The 18,847-nt window shown below is 40.4% G+C and overlaps 1 pseudogene; it reads left to right on the top strand.

Annotated features, from left to right (window-relative positions):
- Positions 1–9,605: 9,605 nt before the first annotated feature.
- Positions 9,606–18,847, top strand: part of LOC149200201 (uncharacterized) — a 33,324-nt pseudogene continuing 24,082 nt past the window's right edge.

Here is an 18,847-nt window from a genome sequence, read left to right as displayed (position 1 = left end):
TCTTACTACAACATTGAACTGCTTTTGAAATTGAGCATATCCAGTGCGCTATTACCTTTGGAATAAAAAGACCTTCTCGGGTTGACAATTTATGTGGAGCTCGAATTGTGAAAGCAATTAGAGCGACCAACATTTTGGCGCCGTTGCCGGGGAAGGTAATTATAGATTTCAAGAAAGCAATTATCTATTTTTTTCCTAATGTGCAGATTGTATGAGAGGACGAGGAAACCAGAAGAAAAATAACCGCGCAGGTGGCAAGGGCTGGGGAGGACGAAAAACGTTTATTGACGAAATTGTATCAAAAGCTGAATCATCACAAAGATTGAGTTCTCGGAAGTCAAAGTTTCAGCGTTCCCCTCAGTCAGATTACAGAACAGAAGAAGTTGTGGGTCCTGAAAATACAGAAGAAGTTGTGGGTCCTGAAAATACAGAAGAACCAGCAGTCAGCGCTGAAGAGTCAGAGGAAAGTAGCAGATCAGTAGAACACGTCGAGGAGATAGTAGAAAGCGCTGGACGACCAGTAGGAAACATTGAAGAACCGATAGAGGATTCGGACGATCGAGAAAGCGCAGTAGGAGGGCCGACAATGGAAGATAACAATGATGCGTTCCTCTTTGGAGGAGGACGGGACGAAAACTCCCTTTCTACCTTGGGATTTCCCATCAGTGATCTTCCTACAGGAACAATGAAGAATATCCCATTATCTGCCCTTCCCAACTTTCATGGTTTATCTACTGAGGATCCTGACGAGTTCCTTTTTGAATTTGATATTTTATGCAGAAGCTATGATTATGTTACTAATGCTCAAAAGTTGAAACTGTTTCCAGCCACCCTAAAAGGGAATGCCTTGAGATGGTTCATGGGACTTGGAAGTCAGGTAATCACAACATGGGAGCAAATGAAACAAAAGTTTCTGCTTAAATATCAAGACTATTGCCGGACCAGAGAGAAGAAGGATGAACTGTTCAATATGGCACAAAAATCAGATGAAAGCCTAGAGGACTACATCGAAAGGTTGCAGTACAACATACAGAGATCTGATCATCCGGATATAAGTAAGGAAATTCGTAAGACAATATTACTTAGAGGTTTAAGGGATGATTGTTTAAATATGTTAAATATGCTTGCTAAGGGTGATATATCTAAAGAATCATATGATGAGATTTGTGAACTTGCTAAAAGGTGTTCTAGGGGGGCTGCAAAGAATAGAACAAGAGATTCCACCTATTCAAGGGTACAGAAATCAGCCAATGGAGGAGCAACAAGAGCAGAGATAGGTAATTTGCTTGAAGAATTTAAAACCGAAATGCTAAGTTCTTTTGCTTCGCAGATTGACACTTTGCAGGTTAAGAAGAAGCAGGCTGAGGCAGAAGCAACTCTGGCTGTCTACTGCCCGAAATGTAGAGATAAACATCCACTAAGGGAGTGCCCAAGAGATAAAGTACCAGTTTGCACCCTTTGTGAGAAAGATCATGAGACAGAACAATGTCCATCTCTACCGGGGATAAAAGCAGCAATGCAGCCAACAGAGGAAGAAGCTGAAGCAGTCTACCTACTAACTCAAAGAAGACAGTGGCAACCTAAAGGGCAAGGTACGAATTCTGGTATGCCATTTAATCGTTGGAACAATTATTCTGCTTTTGGCCAAACAGGCTACCCCCCCTTCAACCAAATGCAATATCCACTTTTCAATCAAATGAGTTTCCCACCCATGCAAATGCAAAACCCTCCCTTTGTTGATCCTTCAATGTGGACTCCTTGGCCTCCACAGCAACCACCTCCTTTCAATCCTTGGAACCCAGGTTGGAATAGTCAATCACTCCCATACCCAAACCAAATGCCTCAATTCCAACAATCACTTGCTCTGCCATCAAATACGCCACCAAACAATCAAATGAGACGCCAACTACCTGCGCAACCAAATCCTAACCCCAACAATAAAGCTGTGCAAGTTATTGAAATTCAGAATCAGTCTATATCCCCTACTATGCAATGTAATGATATTCACTTGAGATCAGGAAGAGTAGTAGAGCCTATTATTGATGATATAACTGATTCAGATAAAAATGAAACTGAAAAGCAAAAAGAAGCTCAACCACCTTCTAACAAAAACGCTGAATTAACAGAACCTCCATTCCCCGAGCGTTTGGTTTTAACCAAAACAGCTGAAACACCTGCTTTTAATTTTATGGGGGAATTGCAAAATTTGTATATTAAGATTCCACTTTTACAAGCATTAAAAGATGTACCAATTTATGCCAAAACATTAAGGGATATTTGTGTGAAGAAACCTGGTAGGAAAACCAAGGATCCCCTTACAGTACATGTGATGGGAGACTTGTCTGCATTAATGTCCGGAAAAACCCCTCCTGTAAAATATGGTGATCCTGGCCATCCTACTGTTACAGTTCAGATTGGTAAAGCAGTAATCCCCCGAGTTTTGGTAGATTTAGGTGCAGCAATTAATATAATGACTCTGGAAACTTCACAATTGTTACAGCTGAATAACACAATCAGATATACACCCACCATTTTAGAGTTAGCTGACCGTTCCACAATTAAGCCAGAAGGGGTTGTTGAAGACCTGCTCATTTCAGTTGAATCCTGGAAATATCCAGCTGATTTTGTTGTATTGCAAACTAAAACAAAGCTGGGGGGACACCCCTTAATTCTAGGAAGGCCATGGTTGGCCACAGCTGATGCATTTATAAGTTGCAGATCTGGTTCAATGACAATTTCTAATGGTTATGAAACAAAGCAGTTAACTCTTTATCCCCACGCTACGCCAGTAGTTAATAATGAAGATTCTATATGGATGGATTATGATGATAATGATGTTCAGCCAATTTTAACTATAGGACAAGCTTTAACTCTTAAAGACAATACAGAGGACGAAATAATCAATAATTTTATTTGTGAACCTTCTTCTGTTATTGCTGAAACACATAATCAATTAACTGCAATTTTTGAAACTGATGTACAAGAAAAAATTGAACCTGAAGTTTCACCCCAAACTTTAAACACGATTCCATCTAAGAGCATAACTGTTGAAATAGAACCCGGTAAGACATTAAACATAAATCCTGATTTAACAGACACTGAAACACAGCAGTTAATGAAGTTACTACACAAATATAAGGAGGCATTCGCCTGGGATTACACGGACATGAAAGGTATTTCTTCTGAATTATGTACTCATAGAATTTACATTAAAGAAGGAAGCCGACCTGTTTGTCAACCCCAAAGACGGATGAATCCTAATTTAAGAGAAATTGTTAAAGAAGAGCTTCAAAAACTGCTTAACGCAGGATTTATATACCCCATATCGGACAGTGAATGGGTTTCCCCGTTAGTAATTGTTCCTAAGAAAAACGGGAAATGGAGGGTATGTGTTGACTATAGAGCTTTAAACAAAGCTACCCAAAAAGATCACTTTCCCTTACCTTTCATTGATTAGGTGTTAGACAGTCTTGCAGGGAAGAAATTCTTCTCTTTTCTAGATGGATTCAGTGGTTATAATCAGATAAAAATTGCACCCCAGGATCAAGACAAGACCACTTTCACCAGTCCTTGGGGAACTTTCGCCTATAGAGTTCTCCCATTTGGATTATGCAATGCACCAGCAACCTTCCAAAGAGCTGTTATAGGAATTTTCTCTGATATGCTGAATGACTGTATGGAAATATTTATGGATGATTTTACCCCCTACGGTGTGTCTTTTGAAGAGGCATTGCAAAACCTTGAGAAAGTACTTATAAGATGTATTCAAGCCCACCTCTCCTTAAGTACCGAAAAATGCCATATGATGATGAGCGAGGGGATAGTGCTTGGACATTTTATTTCATCTCTTGGTATTCAGGTAGATCCATCTAAAATATTAGTCATTCAGAATCTTTCTGTTCCTAAGACTCAAACTGATGTGAGAAGTTTTCTAGGACATGCTGGTTATTATAGGAGATTTATTGAAAATTTCTCTAAAATAGCTTCTCCATTGTTTGTATTGCTTATGAAAAATGCTGAATTCAAGTGGACTAACTCTTGTCAAAAAGCTTTTGAAGAACTGAAGCATCAACTGTCTACTGCCCCTATTTTGAGAGGGCCTGACTGGAATCTTCCATTTCACATATCCTCTGATGCTTCAGACAGTGCTATTGGAGCGGTCTTGGGACAAGAGGAAAATCATCTTCCTTATGCTATATACTTTATCAGTAAGAATATGACCTCTGCTGAGCTTAACTATACAGTTACCGAGAAAGAGTTCCTTGCAGTAATCTATGCAATTAACAAATTCAGACACTATATTACTGGTTATCCTACATTTGTACACACTGATCATTCAGCTATTAAATACTTAATGAACAAATCTGTCACAAATGCTAGAGTTACCAGATGGCTATTACTATTGCAGGAATTTGATATTACAATCATAGATCGGCCTGGTAAAGAAAATGTGGTGGCTGATTTTCTTTCACGGTTAAAAACTGACAATGATATTCCAGTAGATGATAGTTTTCCTGACGAATATTTGTTTGCAGTTTCTGCTCATTCTCCATGGTATGCAGATATTGCTAATTACTTGGTTGCAGGGAAACTACCAACACACCTGTCATATAGAGAAAGGAGGAGAATTGTTCAACAAAGTGCCAGGTACAGATGGATAAGCGGATGTCTCTTCTATACTGGGCTTGATCAAGAGATCCGAAGATGCATTAGGGAAGATGAAGTGTATGACATATTGAAAGCTTGCCATGATGGCCCTTGTGGAGGCCATTTTGCTGATAAAAGGACATCACATAAAATTCTGAGGATGGGTTACTATTGGCCCTCATTATTTAAGGATGCAAAGAAATATGTAAGGGCTTGTGATAGCTGCCAGAGAATGGGCCAACCCAATCATAGAGACCAAATGCCACTAAACCCCCAGGTAGTTTCTGAACCATTTGAAAGATGGGCCTTGGACTTCATAGGACCCATTAACCCTCCATCCAATCAAAGAACCTATATATTAGTCTGCACAGACTATATGACTAAGTGGGTGGAAGCCAAAGCACTCATTAGAGCCAATGAAGAGGCCGTTTTGTCCTTCTTGTTTGAAGATATTTTCACTAGATTTGGAATCCCCAGAGAGCTAGTTACTGATGGAGGACCTCCATTCAATTCGCATGGTTTTAAATCTACTCTTCACAAATATCATATTCAACATAGAATGACCACACCATACCACCCCCAGGCCAATGGGCAGGTGGAAAGCACAAACAAAGTCTTAGAAGCCATTCTAACTAAAACAGTGAAGGACAACCGAAAAGATTGGTCCCAAAGGCTCCCTGAGGCATTATGGGCTTACAAGACTACTTGGAGAAACACTACAGGTTTTTCTCCCTATGAATTGGTTTATGGTAAAAATGCTATTTTCCCTGTGGAATTTGAAATTAAAACTTTGAAGACTGCCTTAGCTGTTAATCTTGATTTGAATGATGTGCAGAAAGCTAGATTACAGCAACTGTTGGAGTTAAACGAAAAGAGATTGGATGCCATTCACCAAACAAACATGATTCAGCAACAAAGGATGAAATGGCATGACAAAATTATCAAACACAAGCAGTTCCAAAAAGGTAATTGGGCCTTGCTGTATGATTCTCGGTTTGAAAATTTTCAGGGAAAGCTACGTACACGTTGGCTTGGACCATATGAAGTAGATGATGTCTTTCCAAACGGAACGGTAAGACTTGTAACAATCGATGATGCTAAAACACCTCTACTAGTCAATGGCCATAAGCTCCGTTTATATGAGCGCCCTGTTTCTAAAGAAGATTTCAAGACTGCTTGCATGACTGATATTCACTATCTTTTTCTAGGGGAGTCTTCTGCTCCTCACAGCACTTAATTTTCTGCACTATATTTTTAGTAGTAGATTAGATTTAGCACTAATAATCCCTGTCAAGGATTGGCATGTTACAATTGGATTTTGCAGATTCTGGAAAGGCAATAAGGAGGACAGATTCATCATGAGAAGATCTGAAGCTTTAAAACAAGAAGCTTCCTCCCATCATTTTCCCCTTTTCCCTAAAGCAATATCCCTCCATTATTTCTATCATTTCCACCACTCCCGAAATATCTTCCTTCAGCCTGTGTTACCCATCCCTTACTGCTCAAATAAACCCTTATCATTCACAGACCTAAGTCAGTTATCACAATTTTCTGATTTTTCCAGTTGCTGAAACACCTGTTTCAGCAACATAACACCAATTTTTCCCGTTGCTGAAACACCTGTTTCAGCAACGTAACACCAATTTTCCCCGTTGCTCAAACACCTGTCTCAGCAACATAATACCAATTTTTCCCGTTGCTGAAACACCTGTTTCAGCAACGTAACACCAACTTTTTCCGTTGCCCAAACACCTGTTTCAGCAACATATCATTGATTCTACCCATTGCTGAAACACCTGTCTCCGCAATACATTATCAACTCCCCCGATTGATGAAACACCTGCTTCAGCAATGTAGTGTTCAATTGTCAGTTGCTCAAACATCAGTCTCAGCAACTTGCTATTATCAAAGCAGCATCTCTCGTTGACGACACATAAGCTTTCTGGTCCTTCACGATCACACTTCAGATCCTTCTGGTGAAAATTATCTGCAATACACCAGAGTCAATTACACAGACCCTTCTATGATCATTCAAGGCTATTGCAACCGACACTTCGAATTATTAATTAAAGGTAAAGTATAAGGTATATGGTTTTAATGTAATTCGGTTAAAACATATTAAAAGAGAGGATTTCATTTCATAATGATTGCATATCTCCCCACGTCCAATCATTATTATACCATACGTAGGGGGGGGAATTCCAAAAATGGAATGATTATTTCGCATGCACCAACCTGCCGCCCGTTATCATACCCATTTTTGTCGTCATTTAGACTACGCAGCCATTGTTGCAACAACTAAGTCTGATCAGGGTCTGAGAGTACTGAATTGTGCTTCTGCGGAAAAACTCAGAGCTTTAGCCATGGGAAAGGCGGCCATTAGAAATGAGCCCGGCTCCATAAGCCTTCTACAGCTCTTTCCTGAAGCATATTAGATCTTCCAACAAGCAGGGTGGACAGCATATTTTGAAAGGTTGGGAGATTTTAACGAAGAAGAAGTATTAGAATTCACACAGAACTTTGAAGGCAATTTCTCAGTGGTCCGAGGGGTTCGCATTTCAGTGACAGAGGATGACATAGTCCAGGTATCAGGGTTGCCAGCTGAGGGCATTCGCTCGTTTAGCAGGAAGACGGTCGTTCTTAACGCGCAGCAAGACTTTTTGCGCCCGGACGAGCAAGTGGAACAGAGAGGCCGCGGGGTCAGTCTGCATTCACTTCCTCAACCATGGCCATCAGTGGCAGAATTCGTTAAACACTACCTCACATGCGAAGGGCGTTATCAGGTAGTGTACAATCACGACTTTGTTCTGCTGAATCATTTGAGAAATGGAAGATTGGTTAATATCCCTTATTATCTGCTTGGTTGTATTAAAAATATGTCGTATTATTGTAAGAAAGCCAAATCTCCAATGACATCCCTTACCCATCATCGCTTATGTCAGCTGTTAATACAGAGGGGTTTTGCTCAGCAAAATCCCCCCTTGCAGGCCCTACCTGAAATTCCTCCGCAGGCCCCACCTGAAGTCCCTCTGCAAGCCCCACCAGAAATTCCCCAACCACCTGAAATCCCTCTGCAAACCCCACCCGAAACTCCTCAGCAAGAGAAAACGGCCCAACCGCCCGAAAATCCTCATAAAGAACAACAGGAGGAAACCCTGAATTCTCCCGTCAACCCAACCCCGAGCTCGCCTCAGTTAGCAGAGCTAACACCTTCTACTATTCCTGTTCCGAGTGACGATTCTCCAACACCCCCTTCTTCACCCGTTAAGAAAAAGAGGAAAACCCCAGCAGTCACAAGCTCTAGACCACGGACAAGGTCTACATCCAAAATTCCTACCCCTCCGGAAAACCCTGTACCGAAGAAAAAGCCCTCCCGTTCAAAGAAAAGGAAAGGCAGCGATTTTGCTGCCTTCCTACCAAGAAGAAAGAGAACAAAGACTGTTGAGGCAGAATCCACTTCCATTTTCCCTAACCCTGCCACTATTGTATTGAAACCCTTATCCCCGTCCCGGACTCCCCAGCCGGACTTGTCTGAAGACACTGTCATACAAAAACCAGTTCCCCTGGGTAATATGTCATTGGTTATGGATCAAGGAGTGACTGCTCCACAAGAACCAGTCACTTGCCCAGTGACTGAAACACAAGAACCAGTCACTGAGGCAGAACGACACACCAAGCAGGTTGATAGTGGGAAAGGCCCAGTGACTGTTCCACAAGAACCAGTCACTGAGGCACAAGAATTTCCAGAACAGGTTGTTAGTGAAGAATGCCCAGTGACTGTTCCACAAGAACCAGTCACTGAGGCACAAGAATTTACAGAACAGGTTATCAGTAAAGAATGCCCAGTGATTGTTCCACAAGAACCAGTCACTGAGGCACAAGAATCTACAGAGCAGGTTATCAGTGAGGAATGCCCAGTGACTGTTCCACAAGAACCAGTCACTGAAGCACAAGAATTTACAGAGCAGGATGATAGTAAAAAGTGCTCAGAAACTGTTCCACAAGAACTAGTCACTGAGACACAGGAACACAACAAGCAAGATGATAGTGGAAAAAGCCCAGAGACTGAAACACCAGAACTGGAAATGGAAATACCAGAACTGGAGATGGGAATACCAGAACTGGAAATGGAAATACCAGGACTGGAGATTGAAATGCCAGAATTGGAAATTGAAGTACAGGAATCCATTCTTAACCCAGTGGATGAAACACAAGAACCACCCACTGTGGTACCAGAACTGGAGACCGAAACACAGGAATCCATTCCTAACCCGGTGGATGAAACACAAGAACCATCCACCGTGGTACCAGAACTAGTCACTGAGGCACAAGAATTCATGTCCGGCCCGATAGAGGAAATACAAGCACCACTCACCAGGGTATCAGAACTAGTTGCTGAGGAACAAGGATTTATCCCTGATAGAGCACGAGGGCTATTTACTGTGGTCTCAGAACTGCTTACTGAGGAACAAGAACGTATTCCTGATGGACCACAAGGACCACTTACTATGGTATCTGATCTAGTTACTGGAGAACAAGAATCCATTCCTGGCACGATGGATGAAACACAAGAGGCACCCATTGTGGTGCAACAACCAGCTACCACTGTGCAGCAGCAGAATATTCCAGCAGAAACAAGCAGCATACAAAGCCCACATACGATGACATCTCTACTGCAGGAAAATGAGTTCCTGAAGTCTGAAATAGAAGCCTACAAAGCTGAGTTAGTCAGGGCTCGAGAGGCTTTTGAAAAAGAACTCAATCTCCATACATTAGCACAAGTTGCCTCAATGCAGAACAGGGAGACATGTATAGAGTATATGTGCAAGGAGTGTGGCACCATTTATCAGAATGCGGGCTATAAGGTAGTGGAAATTCCACTCCCTGAGACAATTGTGACAGAGGGAACACAAGAAGAATGCCCTACTGCTCCACAAGAACCAGTAGGACCCCCTATGATGCAAGAAGAAGAAGAAATCGAGCCAGAGATATCTCATCCTCTGGGGACTGATGTAGCTATCCCTGTAGAAGAAACACTGCCAGAACACACCACTATTGGTTCAGATATTCCGGCAGAGGAAACAGTGCTAGAGCACATGATTACTGATGCAGAGATGCCGGTAGAGGAAACACCACCAGAGCACGCTACTACTGAAACAGCTATTTCGGCCGAAGAGATACTGCCTCAGCACACTACTGGTGCAAGTATCCCGACAGAAGAAGAAATGCCCCAATGTATTACCTCTGAGGCAGTCATACAGACAGAGGAAATAGTGTTCAAACCTACTACTTCTGTTAAACAGACACAGACTCGGCTATGGGACCCATTGGAACAATTCAACAGATGGAAGAAGGAACATGCTGAGAAACAGGATATGGTATTACAACAGCATAAGTTGCAATGGCAAAACTATGCATACACTAACTGGGAGAATTGGGAGAAATTACTGCAAGAGCATAGGGAATATAAGAAGGAAGCCAGACAATCTAGGGAACGGATAGCCTTGATGTTTTCATTGGTACGGAAGCTGATGGTTACACGTAAACCTTCTGTAAACTACGCTCTTTTTCTTGCTGAACGACTAGCTTATTTTCAAATTAAATCACTAGCACATGGTAGACCACATGAAGTACTGACTTCAGAAAAGTTTGTTGAGACATTTAAGGAGGCCCCTGAGAGTGACCAGCATCTGCTGTGTGAACTCTACCTTCATAATGAAGCCATTCCTGAAGAAAGAAGAATTAATCTCATTCCCATTGCAGGTGATATCCAAATTAGGGCATTTGCTTCATTTGTGTCTAATCAGCTCACTTGGCAGACTGCCTTCAATGCAAGCAGTCATAATGAGGAGAATAAACTCCTCTGGATTAGACCAGAGCCGGTAAGCCCAGCCATGTTTATAGCACAGTACTATGAATTCTTGCAGAAGCCAGGTATGAATGAGCACATCGAGCAATTACAGGCTTCAATCCTTTTTAATTGTCAAGAGCATATTCGAATGAAGAGTCCTGCTGCACTGAAGGCCAATGATTTCTTTTGGCAGCAATCAGGAAAGGAAAGACAAGATTATCACCCTTTTAACCCTCTCAATTTTCACGCTGCATTGTATAGAATTCCTAAGTATATTGACTGCATTCAGCATTGTGGAGTCAACTGGATTGGGTATCATTTCCATTTTCCACTCTTATGGCTGCCTTCAGAAAAATATCAAAGCCATTACCTGTTGACTGACGAAGAGGAAGCCTCGGCATGGCAACAGTTGCAGGCTAACAGCGGATTCCGAGCTCCTACAGACAAAACCTTCTCCAGCTACTGCTTGAGCAATTTGCATTGCCAGTCCCAGTACTCAGACTCTGATTCAGACGAAGGGGTTGCCTGAGGACATGCAACATTTTTAGCTGGGGGGGATGTTAGGACTCCAATATGTACTATTTTGTTATATATTTTGACATCATTTTACTTTTTGAACCATGAACCTCAATGTCTTTTTCATCCACTTTATCCCAAGGTATATGGAAACCTCTTCTTTATTATATGGTTAATCTGTCTTACATTTAATTCCATAATACTCTTATATTTTATCAATTATTGAAGTGCATTGTTGCTAACATAAGTTAAAGATCGCAGATAAAGTTATGCCTTGATGAGAACAAACGGCTGTAGCTGAAACAGCTGCCTGAGTTGCTGAAACAGCCGACTACGTTGCTGAAACAGCTGGTCCCGTTGCTGAAACAGCTGGTCCCGTTGCTGAAACAGCTGGTCTCGATGCTGAAATAGATAACTCAGCTGCTGAAACAGCCGACAAAGCACGTAAATTCCGTTGGGCGTAATTTGCGATTTTGAAGAACTTTTTGTGGATAATAGCTGCAGACTGGAGATACGGTTACCAGAATTATTTTAAAGATAGCATGACTGTTGTCTCGCTGTAACAGTATCTCTTTGTTTTAAGAAAAACAGAATAGTCTTGTTTTGAACAGACTCGCAATATCCGCTCTTGTGTAAAATTGTAAATGATGTCTCCTCTTTAAAAAGAGGAGACATCATCATTAGAGGGGATCGAACTGTAATTTTGAGAACAGCATTGTGTGAAACAGGAGCTAGTCTCCTTTTTGTATGTACCAGTTCTTGACGGATGAATAAAGATCTGTTTTGAGTATTCTCGTTTAATTCTTTCTCTTGGGGAATCTTGTGAGAAGGAAAGGGCCCGCCTTCCTCACAAGATCCACCCCTTTTTCATTCTTGTAGTTGTTTATTTCTTATGTATTTGCATAGTGTTTAATTCTGTTGCTGAAACACTAGTTACATGGTTTGTGATACTCTGTTTCTTAGCACTACATGTATTGATTGCACGAGTGGATGATGAGAGCATGTGCTGAAGATCCCGGTACAGAGGGATAGGGTCTTGCTCCCATTGATTGCCTTCTTTTACTTGCAGTGTGATTGGGAACGAGAGGTCAAGTGCTGAAGATTCCTGTTCCTGGGAATAGGGTCTTGACCTCTTAAGGTTACTTCTTTTGCAGTGTGATTAGTGCCAGGCAGCAGGTGCTGAAGTTCCCACTAAGGAATAGGGTCCTGTTCCTGCCATAGTTGAACGATTTCTTTTCTTATACATTTATTTCCCTTTGCTGTAACAGAGAAATTGTGTCTGCTATAAGATAATTGACTTCAGCTTTGATTAAGTAGACTGCTAATTGGTAAATTGCTGAATTTAACAGTTGTGTGTGACTTTCTCTTACTACAACATTGAACTGCTTTTGAAATTGAGCATATCCAGTGCACTATTACCTTTGGAATAAAAAGACCTTCTCGGGTTGACAATTTATGTGGAGCTCGAATTGTGAAAGCAATTAGAGCGACCAACACTCTGCTCTTCTTGCTCCCTTTGCCTTCTTTGCTCTTCTTCAATTCGTGCCTCTTGCTGGCGATCTTCCTGCAGCTTGTTTTGCATTTCCTCCTATGTTCTAATGATAACGGGAGGAAAATTCACTTCCGGCTGATCAGGCTCGCTTGAGGATGAAGTTGGAGTCATGGATAATAAATCTAGAGGCAAAGTTTGCAACCTTTGCTTTCTAAGTTTATTAAATTCAACTAATTCTACATCTTCATATCTCATTGCAGCAAGTTGTCTGACTTGACTTAATGAATCGGCACCCATGAACAAGTCGTCAAATAGGTCCTCTTGATGGACGACCTTTGTCAGCTTAGCTTGTTCTAAAGCAATGAAAGTTGTCTTTTTTGGGTCATAAAGCCTGTTTGGGATGGAAGCTAGAGATACTTTTTGGAGTTTGGCTGCCTCCTTTTCTGCATGCTTATAATTTAGCAGCGTAAAAACTCCAATCCTTATGGGAAAAGATGGCCATCCTTTCTTCTTCGCTTCTTTGAGGGTTTGTGTTACACCCTCAGACATGATTTGATAGGAGATTTCTCGGGCTAGCAATTTGTCTGGCATGTACAAAGGAAGGACATGAGGCCTAGCCTTGCTTCCAAAAACTCTGATATAGGAAAAACATTCTTCGCCGAACCAATGGGCTACGACTGGTAAGTCAAAAGAGGCTTCATAAGAAATTCTAGGGATAGGTCTGTCAAAGATAGAATAGTGAACGGGAACCATAAAACCATTGCAGAATTGATATAAATGGTCTTTATGAGAAGGTTTCCACAATTTGCGATGATACAAATGAATAGGTGTTGGATCATGGGTTGTCCATCTCCAACCAAGGACAGGAAATTCAGAATTAAAACAAAGAGTGTCCATAATGTAGGCAGAGTAATAGAAAGGGGGAATTTTTCTTTCGGTGACTCTGGTTTTGGCACTAAAGTCACGAATAGCTAAGATCACTTTATTAGACAGGATAGTGGCCCAGTCCATGATTATACTATTAACGGCCGCATCCATTAAAGGAATCATATCAACATGGATATTTGCAGAATCATGATATCCCCACAATCTACACATCATAATTCCAGCGTAACAGTAAGGTGAAGCCAAAGAAGCGTTGGAATACTTACCTGACATATCTTGCTTATGTTTTGCTGGATTCTGCCTCCAATCTCGGAGAAGTTCGGATAGTGATTCATTTTCTCTGGCGAATTTCTCCAAAAAGGCTCTGGTATAGGATTGCTCGGGATTGGGCAAATGATACATCCGTCTTAAGTCTTCAGGCTTGAGAGAACCGAAAATCCTTCCATCCTTAGTATGAAAGGTTCTATTGGTAAGAGTAATCTCTTCAATTGCCCAGCGTACTACATCAGTATAAGGCAGGACTTGTTCTCTGGCTGCTATTCTGTGCAGAAATGAGTCAGCCAAATCCTTAAGAGTTGCCTCAGACTTTCTTAGTTAATCAACACTTGCCTGGGTTACTGTCGCCTCTGGTTGTTCTCCTTCTAGCAAATTGTATGTCCCTTGCCATGTAGTACCGGTAAGACCAGTGCATGTAGTGTCTGAGATCAGGCCTTTCCTCGAAACTGTAGCAGCTTGGCCTGAGATAGGTGTTGCTATAGAACCTGCCACCTTCTTGAACTTCTTTCCCATCATGTTCAGACTTCTCTCGTCAATTGAATTCTACACAAGGCAAGAGAAATCGTAACAAAGAAATAACAATGACACTCCATAACGGGATAGATATATTATTTGAAGCGTGGGGAGATTATTTCCAAAAGAGGCTACGGATCTAATGATTTGAGAAGGCGCCGTATATGCAATGATGATGATTTTTACAGTCTGCAGCTCCATAAATGACCATTACTTAAGTTATTAAACCGAATGACCCCTTAAAGCGTGCAATAGATTTCTTCAAAGGTCTAATCTTAATTGCTCGTTAATCCGAAAGGGCAAAGCTTTAAATACGCATGCATTACCTTATCCCTTCACTTAACGGCATTTTGAAATTTGTGCTTTTGTCAAATCGAGTTTAAATATAACTTTAATGCTTTTGAAATAATCACCTTTTGGAACTGAGGTCATCATTAAGCGTCATCATGTCGCATCGAAGTGTGTGTAGCGTTATAGCTTGGGGAAGATCTTTTAGCGAACGCCGACTGCGATATCGCATTCGGCGTGCGAACATAACTCATAAACGTGTGTCATTTGAGTTAGCGAATGCCGATAGCGAATGCCGATAGCGATTTCGCATCGGGGAGAAGATATGAACGCCTTATGAAAATGCATATGATTATGCCGATTGGCGATATGCGATATCGCATCGGGTAAAAGCTTTTTAAAAGAATTTTCACAAGGCATAGCGCCGATAATTGATTGCCGATATCGCGTCGCATCGGGGAAAAGGTGTGTACCCTTTTTGTGTGTGCATTGACCATTGCCGATGGCCGATAGCGATATCGCATCGGGAAAAACCAAGATGGAAACCGAACTTGTGATTACTTTTGTGGACTTAACCGAAAATGCTTATCGTTTGTTCAACAAGGGTTTTGTGCATAAATTTTCATTTGATTATCATACCTTATTTGAACAAGTTTTCTAATGCCAATTGAAAATTTTAAAAGGGACCCATTTCATATGTAAATTGTTTGTGGTAAAATTGTTATGAAATGGGGGGTTGTTGTAGGGCGCAACAATTGGCGATTCGCTGGCAGAACCAGTTATCTCTGAACTAACAATTATATTTACACTTTCTCAAATAGAATCTTTATAAAGAAAGGAAATTTCTAATATAACTAGATGTCTATCGATTCTAAATAAAACAGGTTTCTTCATTTAACTTCCTCTTTTTTATGAATGCACATTGAGCATTAAAATAAGTCCTTACTGGTTTATAAAGATAAAAATAGAATACCTTTCCACATCAGCTTTTAAAATAAACTCCTCTGTCACAGGTAGAGCCTCTGCTGCCAGCAAACATTCATAGTCTCGGCAGGGTTACCTTTTAACCATATTATTGTCCATTGTTCCATTCACCTTAGAGTGTGATCAAACAGAATGAATTCAAAAGATATTTTCATATTTTTTTGAATTTCAATTTCTTTTTTGTTTAAGATAAAGCCATTGTCCTGGTTTGGTGGCCAGATAGATGACAATGCCATTCACGGGTAGTAATTAAACTGAACAAGCTGGCTCGTGATGAGACCCCTTGTCTTGAGATTTCAAGCCATTACCCTGTTTGATATGCAGTTTTGGTAATGTCAGTTGAATTATTTTCCTATGAACATGGTAAGTAGGCTTGTGATAAGACCTCTTATCTTTAATCTTTTATATTTTAGAATTACACTCTGAGTAATCAAAAACTATTGGTGAATGGGATGAACAATTTTTCTTCTTAAAGATAATGGATGACAGGTTTAAGAGTTGAAGATGCTGAAGATGAATTAGCTCATATTTTCACATAGATAACCTTTGGAGACCAATTTCAAAAACCCAAGATGACTCATGGAACTTTGTTCAGAGAGAAGTTTGCAAAGGTAAGTCTGTAATGTTTAGAATAAAAAGATATCTAATTTCCTAGAAATAATCTTACTCGGTTCAGGACGCTATTTTTCAAAAGTGAAAACTACTATTGTCATGGCGAGACAGCTTTTATTTTCAGCGAAAGGTCAATGGGAAAGTCCCACATTCTTATTCCTACAAATCCTACAAACTATGTAAAACTAACAAGCTACAAAGAGAAGGGGTTACCTCCTCAGTTAAAGAATTTCTTCAGAATTAGACCATTGACAGGGAGGGAATCCCTTACCCCTGATAGATTTTGTAGAATGAACGTGGAATGGCCTACTTTTTCACAGATCTGAAATGGTCCTAGCCACATTTTTTGAAATTTGGAATGTTTACCTTTATCCTCGTGGGCTTTGTCCCATTTCAGGACTAAATCTCCGACTTGAAACTCTCTAGGGCTAGATGAAGCTAGATCAAAAGCTGATTTAATGACTTGCTGATGTCTTGCATGTGTAACCTTGGCTTTATCCCTTTCTTCTTCAAGTTTGAGGATTTGACCATGTCTAAACTGTATAGAAGAAGAAGGGGTTTCATCTATAAATTGCACCAGGGCTAAAGATGGGAGAAGAAGGTTGGTTGGTACGACTGCTTCTTTTCCATAAACAAGATTAAATGGAGAGGTCCCTATGGAAGCTTTCTGTGTAATCCTATCGGCCCATAATGCAAAAACCAAGGATTTATGCCAGTTCTTATGATTCTCTTCAATTGTTCGCTTGATGATTTTGATCAAATTTTTGTTAGTTGATTCTGCTAAGCCATTGCCCTGAGGGTAATAGTTGGCAGAATACTTTAATTTGAATCCTCTTTTGATAGCAAAATCAATCATTGCATTGCCTGAGAAATAAGAAGCATTATCAAAAACAAGAGTGTTTGGGACACCAAACCTGGTTACGATGAACTGATCTATAAATTCGATGATTGCTTTCGAGTTTGTCGTTTTTAATGGGACTGCTTCTACCCACTTTGTAAAGTAATCAGTTGCTGTAAGGATATACTTGTGTTGCTTGGAAGATGAAGGATTGATTTCACCAATAATATCCAATCCCCATTGTTCAAACGGTTGTTCAATGTTGATTGGTTGTAACGGGAAAGCTGGCTTTTGTTGTCTTCCACTGGCAGTTTGACACTTAATGCATTTCCTCACATGTTCATGAGCGTCCTTAAACAAAGTAGGCCAGTAATATCCAGCATGAATGACTTTATGAGCTGTTGTATCAGCAGCAAAATGTCCTCCTGCCGGTCCATCGTGTAGCTCCTGTAAAACCTTTTGAGCTTCAGGTTTCTCAAGGCATCTTAGTAATATAGAATCATAATTTCTCCTGAAGAGCACATCATTAATAAGAGAAAAACTTTTAGCTTTCAATCTAATGGCTCTCTTGTTCTTGTAGGACAAATTGGTAGGTGCATAACCATTCTTTAAATAAAAAATTAGATCTGAATATTGGGATTCGGAATCTGGTATACTTAGCTGATTAACTTCTTGGTTTTGCTCTGTATCACCTGATTCAGGAATGTTTGATGCTCCTGCTAAAATCCTGCAAAAACCTTGACCTTTAACAAATTTTGCTGGCTTTATTTCTAGATCATATTCTTGGAGGGCTGCGACCCAATTTGCTCTCTTTTCTCCCAATTCCTTTTGAATTAATAGTTGCCTAACAGCTGAGAAAGGAACTATTACTTTAGTATGGGTTTTAAGAAGAAAGGGTCGATAATGTTTGACCGCTTTAAAAACAGCAAAAGCTTGTTTTTCAATTTCCGAATAATTCAATTCGGCGCCTTGAAAGTTTGAACTGAAGAATGAAATGGGCGCTTCTAAATTGTCATCATTCAATTGTGTGAGTACTGCTGCGTAAGATAAGTCAGAGGCAATAGTATACAATGTAAAATGATTAGAAAGGTTCGGAGTATTCAGAGCTGGGACATTGACTATGGATTGCTTAATATCATTAAAAGCTTGCTTTTCTTCTGATCCCCACCTGAAGGTCGAATTCTTTTTAATCATCTTTTGGAGTGGTAGTACAATCTATGAAAAATCTGGAACAAATCGCTTAACGAAATTAATTTGTCCTAAAAACGACTGCATCGATTTTTTGTTGTGTGGAAACGGAATTTCAGAAATTTCTTTGATTCGCTCAGGATCTACATAAATGCCATCTTTAGATACAATGAACCCTAAGAGCTTGCCCTGGTTAAGAGCGAAGAAAGACTTTTTTGGGTTAAGAGAGATACCATATGTTTTGCATCGTTGAAAAATCTGATTTAAATCATGCAAGTGATTATATCTCTTTTTAGAATATACAGTAATGTCATCGAGGTAGACAACTACTGTTCTGTTAATTAACCCTCTAAAGGCTGTATCCATAGCTCTTTGAAATGTCGCTCCTGCATTTATGAGTCCGAAAGGCATCTTTTGGTATGCGTAAGTTCCCCATTTAGTTCTGAACGTAGTTTTTAATTGGTCATCAGGATGAACCAAGACTTGATTGTATCCTGAGAAACCATCAAGAAAAGACATTAATTCAGATCCTGCCACCGATTGAAGGATTTGCTCCATGGTAGGGAGAGGGAAGTTATCTTTTAAGCTTGCCTTATTTAAATTCCTGAAATCAATACAGATTCTGATGTCGCCATTTTTCTTCCTGACGGGTACCATATTGGAGACCCAGTTTGAGTGTCGGACAGGAAAAATAATTTTAGCTTTTAAAAGCTTATTAAGTTCCGACTTTATCTGGCTTTCCAAATTTGGGTGGATT

This window comes from Pinus tabuliformis, chromosome 2_1 (genome assembly GCF_031772625.1).
Source record: "Pinus tabuliformis cultivar Carrire ecotype Pingquan chromosome 2_1, CPIR1, whole genome shotgun sequence".
NCBI lineage: Eukaryota > Viridiplantae > Streptophyta > Pinopsida > Pinales > Pinaceae > Pinus > Pinus tabuliformis.
The sequence above is the reverse complement of the archived record's forward strand: the minus strand, read 5'-3'. Positions and strand labels throughout refer to the sequence as shown.